General features: G+C 40.6%; 1 protein-coding gene across 1 annotated transcript in view; it reads right to left on the reverse strand.

Moving 5' to 3' along the window:
- Positions 1–6869, reverse strand: part of LOC140307283 (tumor protein p53-inducible protein 11-like) — a 31838-nt gene extending 24969 nt beyond the window's left edge. Inside the window, exon 1 of the mRNA XM_072386088.1 lies at positions 6752–6869. The gene's annotated coding sequence lies outside the window, so the exon portion shown is untranslated. The remainder of the gene's footprint in view (positions 1–6751) is intronic.
- Positions 6870–14612: the final 7743 nt, after the last annotated feature.

Raw genomic sequence — 14612 nt, forward strand, 5'->3', positions numbered from 1 at the left:
TGACTAATCGGCCAAGCCAATTAACCGGCTCACAATTGTGGACCAGATCATTCAAACAAAAGATAACTGAAGCATTAACACAACTTCAGAGCGAATGACATTCTAAAAGTCTTAGGTCTCTCCAGGTTCTGAACTTTGGGACACTAAACCACGACAGTGGAGCGGCGCACGTTTGTTCAGAGTCAGCTTTAATCATGAGACCGGGATGAGTGATTACCGAGATGACTAACCTGAGGCTGGTGGATGCCATTCTTAGAGAGGTTACACTGTGCAAGACAACACAGCATCATCATTCATTTCTGGATCTTCTTAAAAACCTTTCAGAATTTGATATCATTTTCCCTAAAACCTTTTCCAGGAGAACAAGCCCAGTTTTCTCCAGGTTTCTCTCTTCATGTTTTCTGGCTCGTGCTCAGACGTTTGAACAGCCATACAGTCCATATATCGTAGGGGACATGAAAGTCAGAAGAAAAGATCTTTTGAAGATGAAATGTCTACAGAAGAGGCTTAAAGGTAAGCCTTTCATCTCAAAGGAGTTGTCAAGGGTCACAATGAAGGGATGTAAAAAAAAAAAAAAAAGAAAGGAAAAAGGAAAGCCTAATATCTATGTTAATGAACTGTGTGTGAATGACACATGTTAGTGTAGATAGTTCATTTTAATGGAGACATTACAGAAAAAAAAAACAAGAAATAAATTATTTTCTTCTGCTCTTAAGAGCACGAGTGATGTGAAGTCACTAGCAACTGAAAAAAACTAAACTTTGGGTTTTGACCCCCACGGTATGAAAGTATCTCAGAGACCTGTGCAGATTTTCAGGCTGAACGCAGATCTCCGCATGCCTCTGGTGCCTTACAAATGTACGACTGCGTGTAATAGCATTTTGCTGCCACTTGGGGGGCCAGTCTCAGAAAGCTGCTCATTTCCTCTCTCCCCACACCTAAAACAGGCTGGGCTGTATGGGGTGTGAATTCAGCTGCTCTTCATAAGCAAAGTGACGTATTGACCAAAGCACGTCTCACACATTGTAATAGGACCTCGGCTAACTGTAACAACATGCAAAAATACAATAATCGAACTCGACAAAAGACTACAATATTTCAAAAGGAAAGCAAATAAAACGAGTAATGGCCACAGCGGGGGTGCTGCGGCAGGAGAAATAAACTCACTGGACGTCTGTGAAATGGATCGTGCAGAATCCTCAACAAACAGTTAATTAGTCAAGAGAAATAGTTTGTTTCTTGAAATTTATTTTCATTATTTCTGAAATCTACTTAAGGGATTAAAGACCAGCTTAGGAAAGTTATTAAAAGACTACTGAGAGGAATTTTCGATGAAGAAAAGGGAAAGAACGTTTACATGAAGGGATGCTGAGCCGCAAGCTTTGGGCAATATGTGTTTACTGCCCAAAGGTTGTGTTCCTCGGGTGTGAGAGCAGTAAAACCACGGTGGGCGGTCAGTTCAGATCACCGGCAGAGCCGAGACTTTCACATAAAACCTGTGTCCTGCGGAGGAGAGGGATGGTGAGTGCAGGCGTGAAAATTGTTTTCTGTACTTTCAGAGCATCAGAGTTTTTCCAAACAACCTGTGAATGGGGCTTTTATTTCTCAAGCCCGTGGAATTTTTTGACAAATGGTCTACCGTGGGGAACACTATGGCTCATTTTAGAACCACTAATATAACTTTAACTGCATGGATTTGGAGCACATTAGGACTAGGGAGCATCCAGTAAAACATGCAAACTCCATATAGAGAGTTCCCAGTCTACCAGCACGTCTGCGCCGCCATTTCTCATGCTGTGAGGCAACAGTGCCAATCACTGTACAAACTGTTTTATCAGAATATAACCAAGCAGTAAACACACCTCACCATCAACTCATACACTCACAGGTGATGCCAATTGAGCCAATTAGGACCACTAAAATGTCTTCTCCACATAAAGATGGGTATTTAAAACCACAAAATATAACCACAACAAGACACATTCCACACTGACGGATGACTGCATACACAGGGGCGTCCATATCTGACTTATATCTGACATATTTTCCAAGCCATTTGTCTTTGATGGTCCCAAGGCATTCCCTTTCATACCTGAGCTCCCCTCACCTGCTGAATAGCTCAGTGTTTGCACAACTTTAGTGAAATCACTGACGGGTGATCTCATGACGGCTGTCAGTGTGCGGGTGGAGCAGCTCACTCAAAGACAACAGTCGACATCCTGCAGCAACAACCACTTTTCTCTCCAGACACCCTCTTCCTATCATCTCCTGCTGCCACGTAATCCAAGTGGAGATCAGAGCACGTTCTGACAGGAAACCAAGGAGATGGTGGCACACGATCTGACATGGCGAGCTAAACTCCTCAATACTCCTACAAGACTGCAAACTGAGGTCCTAAATAAATCCATCCAAGCAAGAAAAGGATTCATTTCCACTGGCCGACTAAAATGTTAGTATTGTTATTTTGCCAGTTGACAATAGGCCAAAGTGCTTAGAAATAAAATGAATAGTTTGGCCTGGAGTGTGTGCTGCTTTTTCTATATTTTAACTTAAATCATTAGAGTTCTGCACAAATATTTAGAAAACCAACTTGTACATAAACCCAATGTTTTTGGTGATTCATACTGCAGTAAATTAGAGACAGTTGTGAGTTCAGTAAGAACCAAATGTTCCCTAACACTGAACTTCACAGCTGATGAGTTCTTGGGTTTAACTGTGAGCAAATGAAAAAGACGTGTCAGAAGAGACTGGATGACCCGACGGAGAGATAAAATCGCCACCCCAGTGGTTAACGTTTAACAGTCATTTCCGTCTCTTCTTCGTGTCGTGCGTCTGTCTCTTCCACTGAAAATTTGTCAGGAAGTCAGCTAACCGAGTACACTACGCGAGTGTTGAAAATGTTAGACATGATGTATGAGCACTGCTGGGGAAAGGGTGACTCTGTCCAAATGGCAAAGGGTAAAAGTGAAACTGTGCAGATGAAAATCTAAATGCTGGGGCACATGTACAGAGCAGCCAAAACAATCACAACGTTCCACAGAGAGCACGAATACAAACAGACTCAAAGCACCCATTTCTACAGCTCCCTGAACAGCTGACCAGCTCACCCTGCATACACACACACACACACATATATATATATATATAAAAACTTCATTTTGATGAAAGAAACCCTCCAACTTGACATTTGCAGTGACTTTAGAACATTGAGAAAACAAAAAGCCAAATAAAAAATTGCTTTCATCGCACAAAGTGTTCAACAATACTCCGACGGCGCAAAGTGCTTATCAAAAGATAATGAAAACAAAATGAGATTTGGCTTAGTTTATGTAGACAGCTTGTGCTGGCAGAGGGAAATTATCTACCAAATATACACAGAAATTAGCCACGGTGCTTTGACACCTCGCAACAAACAGCTTTCCCGTCTTCCCCAGATGTGGTCGATGAAAGGCAGCCATCACGGCCATAAAAAAATAAAAATAAATTCGGGCACATCCCGCACATCTGCGGGAGGGTCGTCATCGAAGCCTATGTATGGCAAACTCAGTGTCATGGCCGACAGTCAGAAATTTAAAACAAAGACCCCAGGACGAAAGCCGTCCTCATTGCCATGACAATATTGCTGGTGCGCAGTAGGCAATAAAGACAGACCAGGAGTCAGAACTGAAAGACGAAACTAAATATAGCATAATGTATTTCTGCTGGGGTAATTCACATTTGTTGCTACGGAAATCCACCTTTAGAGATGGAGCATAGAGAATATTCATATTCTGAGTTGAGAACAACAGAAACATATTGCTCTTAGTATAGAAATCAAGGGAAAAAAGTCCTGAGGCTAAACCCTTTTATAATGCACTCACTGTTTATTGCAGCCATTATTTACCTGGGAGCAGCATTTCATTCAGCATTAACAACATTATCGCATGTTAAATGGCCTGCCAATGTACAAGCTTGCGTAGAGAGAAAATCATTATCATTTAAATGGTCACATTTTACAGTTGGCTGTGTCCGTGATGATTTGTGTTAATTACCAAAGGGTTATATAAAAAAAAATTTTTTTTAAAAAAGAGGCTACCATTTGCTTTACTTACCCAGCTTTTGGTTCATATATATATTTATATATATATGAGCCAAAAGTTTGGAGACATCTTCTCAGTCAATGCGTTTTCTTCATTTTCATGACTATTTACATTGTAGATTCTCACTGAAGGCATCAAAACTATGAATGAACACATGTGGAGTTATGCACTTAACAAAAAAAGGTGAAACAACTGAAAACATGTTTTATATTCTACTTTCTTCAAAATAGCCACCCTTTGCTCCGATTACTGCTTTACACACTCTTGGCATTCTCTCGATGAGCTTCAAGAGGTAAGTACATAACTCCACACGTGTTCATTCATAGTTTTGATGCCTTCAGTGAGAATCTACAATGTAAATAGTCATGAAAATAAAGAAAACGCATTGACTGAGAAGATGTCTCCAAACTTTTGGCCTGTAGTATTTCGGCCTCACAGACTAGTCCCAGAGAGACCGATTTGACCTTTCACCCTCTGGTGCACCAAATCTTTCTACCATCTCCACTCAGAAAGTAGAGCCCCAGCATGGATACAGTGAAAGTATCTAATGGTTTGGTTAAAAGCACAAAGGTGATTTCAAGTCCCCAAGCGAGATAAATGGCTGATGGACACAGATCAACACAGCCACTGCATAGTCAACATTAGGGCTGGGTATTGTTAAGAATCTAACAATTCGATTCGATTTTGATTCTTTAGGTCACAAATCGATATCAATCAATACTATGCGCGGACAGAACCTGGCGCCAGTTTGTAGGCTCTGTCGAGTTGCGTTTGAAGTTGCGGATTTAGCGATGGTTTCTGCAGAACGTCTGCATGGTGGTTTCGCAGGTTTGTCATGTTGCTGCAGTATTTCAGAACCGCCTGGCAAAGTTTGCACAACACCTTACTTTATCTCTTTCCTGTGTTCCAGGTTTACAAGGGAATACGAAATTAATCCACACGCTGGCTTAACGCTGCAGCTACTCACTCCGGTCGCCATATTGTGATGGTTTGGTCTACTGCAGCCCCTGTCGTACAGCGCGAATCACACGAGGGTGTTGCTCACAGCGCACCCCACTGGCCAGGGGCTTCAATCGATTCAGAAGACTGATGAATTGATATTGAATTGCAGGGAAAAGAATCACGATGCATTGCTGAATCGATATTTTTACCCACCCCTAGTCAACATCACATCCCCTGCAGCTCCCTCCAAATCAACATTTCCATTTTTTTCCCCCCACTTTTACAAAGCTGACAACTTTCTCACCGCGAGCTGCAACAACAGAGATGGAAGCACTAGTTTTATCATTCCAATTTCCTCTGCCAATTAGAAACCCTCTGCCCACTCACACAGCAAGGATGATGTGCTGATTTCTGAAGGCAAGGCGATTTGAAAAGAGTGCTACGGGATGCCATGGGATTTGGACTTGATTCATCAAAAAAAAATAACCAAATGAGCAGATGAAGTGGCAGCAAGACAAAAGTGTTCAACTTTATATTAAAAGAAGAAGAAGAAGAAACTGCTGCGTTGATTATTTCATTGGCACCTGAGTGACCCAATCTGTCTGACTAATCTGCTCAACACAGATAACATGACTGTGGCTGCATCTCTCCGGGACAAGTCTAAACACACCCGTGAACACCTTCAGTGAAACATAAGCACACTCTCACTTGCAATTTTTTTTTTTTCTTTCAAAAGAATGAGACAACGAGAACACACTTAATAAACTTTGCATTACGCTTTGACTGTCATTGATTCTAAAGGGGGGGAAATGAAGGAGAAAATTTGAACTGGACTGTGTACAGAGGCAGAACACGTAGCCATTCTCCTGTAAACATTACAGCACACAGAGAAATGCCCTTTTCCTACGGATAAACACAGCTGGTGCGCTGGCATTTTTATTTTTTTATATATCCTCATGCAACCATAAATGGGCGGCATCAGGCAGATAAAGAAGCTATTAATGGGTTTTGGCTCCTCACACAATAACTAGAGTCACTTCGGAGCGATGCGCTGTCAATTGTGCGGTTCACTTTGTTTTGTATAAACCCAAAAAAATAATAAAAAAAATTTAAAAAACACCCAATTTATCGACTAAACCCAAAACCTGGGAGGACCTAAGCCCGGCTTAAACCCAGCAGTTCAAACGACTCAAACAATGAATAATAGCAGCAGGTCATTCCAGAGGGATTTTTCCACTAAATAACCAAAATTACAAGTTACCCACTAATGTTAAACCTTAAACTCACAGCTGGTGGGTGCGGTGCAGCAGCTGTGTCTGCCGAAAAAAAAAAAAACATTTAAAAGAACTTACGGGAGTCGCGTCCCGGTGAACTGTTTTAGCTCCGTGTTGTGAGACAAACATTGCTGTTTTTCACTGAGCTGTCCAAAGAGCTCAACTTCTCTTGGCCACCCGTGACATTACCAACCTTAAGGGAAAATTCACGGCAGCTATTGTCGCCCCGACGGGCAACTTTAGCATCCAATTCAATTAAACCGCCTCTTTTAAAAGCTTTGCCGACCACGCAGCGCGAGATTTGTTCCAATTGTTGCTAGCCGTCAATTATTAACTCCCCGAGACATTGACAGACTCGAAACAAAAGAGTCGGGCATCTAAAAGTAAAGCTGTTGCTCACCGGAGAGCCAAGCGCGGAAAAATTGTGAAAAGGCAGAAACTTATTGTGTGACTTACAGCGGGAAGCGGAGCGATATCCAGAGTTTGCTTCTGAGGGGAACGTCGGCCGTGGTTCACAGGGAGTAGGTAGAGCGGTTAGTGGGGAGGCTCATCACAGCGCTCCGTGCTTTCACAAACCCCGAAGCAGCAAACATTACGGCACCGTAATAACCGGCTCTCAAACAAGACGCACGTCTGAATTTTATTACCGTAATACGTAGACCACAACCCCATCACCGCAGTAAACAGGAACACTTTTTTTTTTAATATTTACTAAAAGTAGATGTTTATACTGTGTTGCAAGTGAAAGTAACGCGTTCAAATCTGTTTTTACATCTGTTAAAACAACACCTCTGCCAAATATATACTTTGCACTAGATGTAGTGGTGAGAGAAAACACAGAGGGCCCCAAACATCCTTGGGATTATTATTACCACTGCAGAGAAATGGTTCGTGTTGACCGAATAAACAGTTATAAACAGTTACAAACAGAGGATATTTGTCCCTCAAATAAATGCCAGTGTATCTTGGAGTGCATTCACCTCCCTGTGGTGTGCATGGTTTAATCCACCATAGCACAAGGATCTCAGTGAGGGTTTTTTTTTTTAAAAGGCAAGAGTGAGACAGTAAACAGAAATAACTTATAGCTGTTTTAAAGGGATTTGTTGGTATGTACCATTGCCAAATAACACAACACTTTTAAATTTCTAAATTGTTTTGGTTTAGTACCTTTTTTTTTCAAAACAGTTCATCTCTGAATTTCATTCAAGCAAGTTAATGTGTACAAAGGGTTCAATTGTCTATAATTTGAACAGAACTACTTGCACATGAGCTGCAAGATCTGATTCTTTGTCAAACTGTCCTCGCAGGACCTTCAAATGTGCTTTTCTCTGTTCAAGCAATCGCATGTAAAATAATTAATTGGACTATCAAAGCATTCTTAGAAATCTGTGACATGGGCTGTTTGTGATGTCTGTTGTATTACCATGGATATCTTACAGTAAAACAAGCGTGTTCTAATAGGGGAGGTGGGCCGGAGCGTAGAGGGTATTTTATACAGATCCACCGCGCGGTTTTGAGTCATGCAGGCATTGAAGAGCCTTGAGAAATGCTCAACGATGAAGCGCATAGTTGCTGCACAGTGGTAGCTTACTGGAGGGCTCTGAAAATGCTGCACACTCACTGACACGTTAACAGTTTATATATAACAACATTTGTGCAGAGGAAGTGAGCCTCTATTTTGCAGATGATAAGTGTAAGTGCTGAAACTACACAGACAGACAGACAGACAGACAGACAGATAGACAGACAGACAGACAGACAGACAGATAGACAGATAGATAGATAGATAGATAGATAGATAGATAGATAGATAGATAGATAGATAGATAGATAGATATACAGACAGACAGACAGACAGACAGATAGATAGATAGATAGATAGATAGATAGATAGACAGACAGATAGATAGATAGATAGATAGATAGATAGATAGATAGATAGATAGATAGATAGATAGATAGATAGATAGATAGATAGATAGATAGATAGATAGATAGACAGACAGACAGATAGATAGATAGATAGATAGATAGATAGACAGACAGACAGACAGGCAGACAGACAGACAGAGAGATAGATAAATAGATAGATAGATAGATAGATAGATAGATAGATAGATAGATAGATAGATAGATAGATAGACAGACAGACAGACAGATAGATAGATAGATAGATAGAAAGATAGATAGATAGATAGATAGATAGATAGATAGATAGATAGATAGATAGATAGATAGATAGATAGATAGATAGATAGATAGATAGATAGATAGATAGATAGATAGATAGATAGATAGATAGACAGACAGACAGACAGACAGATAGATAGATAGACAGACAGACAGATAGATAGATAGATAGATAGATAGATAGATAGATAGATAGATAGATAGATAGATAGATAGATAGATAGATAGATAGATAGATAGATAGATAGATAGATAGATAGATAGATAGATAGATAGATAGATAGATAGATAGATAGATAGATAGAACCAATCAGAGCCATAGACTGATAGAGTGTATCAGAGGGTGCCAGAGAGGAAACATGCAGGGTTATTTGTCTGTAATCTTCTGCCTTCGTAACAGCTGCAACAGAACTCATCCAGGTGTTAATAAAACAGGCTCCTCGGCTTTGCACTCAGGTGCTGAATTAGTGCTGGAGAAAATACCACTGCGGATTTTCTGGCTGTTGGCAGCAAGATGAAAAAGGAAGGCTCCACTGCAGTGAGAGAAACAACTCACACATTTCTGTGTCTATAAAATTCAGGCAGAAGTGGGCGAAATCTTGCTATTTGTCGTTGTTTTCCCCCTCCTTATGGTCTGTTATGATATATCGAGGCTGCTCTCCCAAAAAAAAATCTTTCTGCTTTGTGGCCGATTGAACAAAATCTAGACTTTACTCCACTACAATCTTTTGCACAACACTTCTAATAAAGGTGTTCAGTGGAGGGATAGTGTGATGATGCATGCTAATAAGATATATCTAATAAATACACTTAGTTTGATACTTCATATAATAGTATTAGCTATGAGCTACTGGAACTGTGATGATATGATACTCACGTGTCAGAACCTTTTTTCCCGGTTCTTCTGCATGTGCAGATCATTTCTGTAGTACCGGTACAAATCAAGCTCTCTGCAGAAAGAGCACACATAGTTTACTCCATGTGATGTGTGTAAAACTGTGTAAAACCTCACCTTTAAAAATCCAAGTCTACATCACAAAAGGGTTATCCTGTTGATTGATAAGCTCAGCTGTCACAATATTTTCAGCAAAAGGATACCTGTGACCAGTTGGTCATGTTTCAGTGGCATTTTTTCTCAACTGCATGAATATAAAAACCACCTCTCTGACGTTTGTCAGGACATTGGCCCCTCAAGGGAAGATGTGACATTTGAAAAGGAGCAGTGATGGCAGCAGCTGCATGTTACAAGTGAATGGCAGTCCAGTCCTTTTATAAAAGATTAGAAAGGCAGAAAATTGTAGGCGATGCAATAGGCTAAGTATACCGGTGTGAGAGGAACAAAGATGCAGGTGCATGTTGAGAGAGACTGTGTCTTGGTGGGAAAAGACTTGAGGGTTTTGAGACAGGCCTTGTTTTCTTTTTTATTCTGTTCATTTCTGCACCCTTTTCCTGTGCCATTTTTAGCACGGAGACGCAGAAAGGTGCACATGTACTTTTGCAATTTGTGCAATGAACAAGAAAATATGGGCTCTAAGAAAAGGGGTTTGTGTGTATGGAGGAGGCATGTGTGCTTTGTCTTCACCCACACTCAAACCTGTCAAACAAACAACACGCTTCTTCCACCCCCATCATGCAGCGACCAATAAGATTATCACAAAAAACTCAAGTTCTCCAAGTGGGATTGTCTGGAACAAGGTTGATTTTGGATGGCGGGTTTTGAAACCCTTTATTGTGTTCTGTAATTTAATTGTTATGTAACCGAAATGGCAACATTGTAAGCAAGTGTTTGTTGTCATCTATAATTTGAATATTCAATGAGATATTTCTGGTAATCTCGGAAAACAATGGGTTTTAGCAAATATGGCTTCAGAGCAAGGAGAGAGTCTTGTCTGTACTTTTAACTGCCGCCCATCCTCCAGAATGAACACAGTTAAGTAGAAGTGACAGTAGATATGAGGATGGTACACAACAAATCCTTTAAGAGGAGTCTCAGGTCATTAGCTTTATATACTAAACACCTGAGTCGCCCTTGGTGAGACCAAACTCGTGTTATCAGCTCCCTTCCAGGCATCCCACCTCCTCAACTAATCATGTTAAGCAACCCTCCAGCCTTTCGTCTTAAATTCTCCTACTGTGATTCATCGCAGTCCACATGCTACGTATTCAGAGTGCCTTTGAAAGCTCAAGATATCCCTTGCATATGGTAATCAAATGGCCTTAAAAAAATCATTAACAATCCAACAAAATTCTCATCCCCTTGATCTTCCATTGCTTCAAGACAGCAGGATATTTACTGTAAGATTCACAATATTCTTTTCATTCCAAGGGAAGCAGGAAGACTCTAAAAATCGATGACAACAGCGATTTCTGTAAAAAGGGCAAGAAATAGCCAACAGAGTCCACAGCCAATAATATCAGGTGAAAGGATATAATGAAGCTATGAAAGCACAAGAAGGCATTTTCAGCAGATGGAAAAGAGTTTGTTGACTCAGACTGATTCCCTTTATTGTTGTCCAGAGGAAACCTTGCTGTTGCTCATAAAGTTTATTGTGTTGGGGGTACAGCTGTTCTGGTGGCTGCAGCCCCTGTGACGTCTAAGCACAAATATCAGGGTTGATTTGGCTGTTTATCAGTGACAGTCTCCCGCGAGGCTGGACAGTTGCTCGAAAGTGGACAAAGGTGAAGGTCAAGTATTACTCAAAAGCAGACTGGAGCCAGGCCTCTTCTCTCCCCTCTGCTCTGTCGGCACAAACAGCTTGTTGACCTGACTTAAATCAGCTTGGGCAACTCCACAGTCAGTTAATAATTTCCTTGGATCCAAATTTTCTCATCATATCCAGGAGTGAATTAGAGCGGCCAGTAATCCAATGATGATTAGTAGAAAAATGAATTACATGTCCACAGAATAACCGGCACAATAAAATTATATCTACTACTTTAGCAAATCAAATTCAAATCTGCATTCTTCAGCAATATATACACGATACCTAATTGAGTATGCTTACAAAGATTGGGCTATTGGAAATAGTCTTTAACATGAGGGTTAATGCGTGGAATCTATCTACATGTTTAGCACCTTAGCTTTCCATCTTATGGAAACAATGGCGTCTCCTCTTTCAAGCATAATTCAGTTTTGTCGTTTCTCCAGCCAAGCGCTATTTTAAGAACTGGGCTCATATTTGTTCCAAGCAGGGGAAAATGATTAATCCAAATACAGACTCAATTCAGATTTGGGGGCATTCTACCTCCCAGCTGTGACCATACAGGTGGGAGTACAGACGCAAATCAGATTTTAACACGTTTTATGAAACCTAATTGTTTCACGAGCTGTACAATGTTCCAGGGGTGCTGTAGGAAATTAAAACGTATAGGGAAGGAGGGCTTTAATGTCAGGTGTCGACAGGTCTCAGCTATAAGAAATGCTAATAATTTAATTAAAAACAGATTAATTCTAATTAATTCTGCTTTGAAATGAAAGAGGTGCTGACTGTGCCATCAGCTGAATGGATGCACAAACAAGACTAGCTTGAAAAAAAAACCAAGAAAAAACAGTGTTTGAACCTTGTACACCAATAAAGCTAAGTGTAATTGATCAAAACAACACCCTCATCTGTTTGCTGTACTCCACAGAGGGTGCCACCCCAAGGCAACGCAATATTTCTATCTGGTTCCACACGCTCGAGAATGAATATATGACTCTGTGCACTCAGTTGTTTGCAGTATCCATATATTTCATCATTAAGTAAGAAAACAGTTGCTATAAGGGCCAAATCATGTTACAGCAGCTGAACGCTCTTTTCTCCGCTCCTTCACAAAGCTGCAGGGATGCACAAATCTATACACTGCATGCACAGAGACAGACGGCAGTTTAAAGATTTTACTGAACTATTTTTTTTTACAAAACAGCCTTGACTTGTAGCTGGATGAATGCTGGTACATTTATAGAGACACTGATAGGGTGAAAATAGACCAAAATACAACCCTGTTTCCAAAGAGACTGGAACCCAGTCTGACATGAAAATAGAAATCAGCGTGCAATAATTTAAAACCAATGTTTGACTAGATCTTATTATAGATAATACACAGGCAACCTATCAAATGTGAAAGTTTCTTCCAAAAAATGAAAGAAAATGAAAAACTAAAAACAGCATGGTAACGATGAGACATCTCACATCTCGTCTATTCAACTGGCTGCAGGTCAGTAACACGATTAGGTGTAAAAGGAGCACTGCACAGGAGCTGAGTATTTCAGAAGTAAAGCTGGAGAGAGGCTCACCACTCGGTGAAATAGTTCAATTATTTCAGAGTGGCATTTCCTGACATAAAAGCTGCAAAGAACTTGGACAGTTCATATGTGCATGATTAAGAAATCCAGCGTATTAAAGATAAGATCCAGAAACCGTGCCTTAGTCTGTGAGCCAGAGCTCGTTTAAAATGTACAGAGGAAAACTGTCCAGTGCACTGAGGAATCAAAGGTTGAAATTCTTTTTGGAAAATATAAATGTAGTTCCCTGTGGTCAAAAGACAAGAGGGACCATCAGGCTCGTTAGTTGCATGCTTGAAAAGGTTTATGAGCGCACATCACATGACAATAAATACAGAACGTGGTTTGACTTTCAGAGAGAGAGAGAGAGAGAGATTTTGCTTATTTCAACCAGACAAAGTCAAACCACAATTCTGCGCTTATATTCCAACATCACTGCTCAACAATAAATAGCAACAGAGCTTGGATGCCAAACTATCCTTCCTGACTTCAAACTTGTGCTCCACTAAATTCAGCTGGTAAATTCAGACACAAAACTTCAACAACCGAGACGCTGCAGTGCTCTGCTGCTGAAAGCTTTTATCAAGCAGGACTGACAGAATGCTGTAATTCTGAGATTACAGTGGCTGGTCTGCTCTGTTCCCAGATGTTTGAAGCTGGTCTCTGCTCTGTCACTCCTTTGAGATGCCAAGCTTTATTTTCCCAAAATGTGCTGACTGCTGTAAATTTTGTACATACAAGCAAACCTTTCCCACATGACACGAGGATGTCCTTCAATTTATGCTCGTGTTTTCATTTCATACAATTTATTGATATCTGTAATGCAGGCAAGGAAGAACTTTGGTGACACCCTTGAATTCCCCTCTATTGCTACACATGGGTTGATTTTAATTTTTTTCAAGGAAACATATACAGTGGTAGACGGACCGGCATACAGATCCCTAATTCCTACAAAACTAATGACTGTTTGCACAAAAATATCAACATGCTAAAGCGTCAAAATAGGGCCAGGAACAGCAAACGTTCAAATAAAACATGCTTACCACATTCATGTGTCAGCAGTATCGTACAAATAACAGAGCACAGGAACACAGCTTTGTAGAGTCTAAAGCCAACTAAATCAGTTCAGTGAAAGACAGCTTAAGCAGCAGAGATTCAAGTGTGCTAAAACCATGACAAATAAAGCAGATTCTTCGTAAAATGAGGGGCATTTAAAGTCGTTGGGCTGAATAATTGACTCGCTTCAAGCTAAGGGTTTTGAATGGGTAAGCAGGGTTGTTTTGTCGACAGGGTTCACACTTAAGCACACACTGCAGAGTTTGTGCTCTGGTTTAATTTGCATTTCTAAAAAAAAAATCACATTTCTGACATATAAGCATACTGTTAGCTTTTTAAATAAATGCAATGAGTAAAAATGTAGGTTGGGTCAACCAGCCTCATGCCCTGATATCAGACTTTCAGACCATCTCCTTATCAAAGATGTTCCCATGTGAAGGCACACATTGATTTGTCCTGTCCCCTGCTGATAGGACGGTCGCTGTATTGACGAGGATGGAGAGGACTGAGCGTAATGTATCTTTCTTTCCTCTCCAACAAGAGGTGAAAAGAGAGCCGGGTTAACACTCTGGAGGTCTCTGAGCTGCCAGTTGAAAATATAACAGGTCTCCAGGGATACAGAGGGACAGACGACCTCTCTCATGCTTCCTTGTTCTCTGTCCAGTTCTTCATCTACAGATCAGGCTTCCCCTTTGAAGCAGAGAGAAAGAGTCAGCTCTGTCAAGCAAACCATATATGGAAATTATTAATGTATCAGTGGTGCCAACTCGATTTCCAAGCGGCTACAGTCTGAACTTAAAAAGCCAC

This window comes from Leuresthes tenuis, unplaced genomic scaffold (genome assembly GCF_036924035.1).
Source record: "Leuresthes tenuis unplaced genomic scaffold, fLeuTen1.0.hap1 SCAF_5, whole genome shotgun sequence".
NCBI lineage: Eukaryota > Metazoa > Chordata > Actinopteri > Atheriniformes > Atherinopsidae > Leuresthes > Leuresthes tenuis.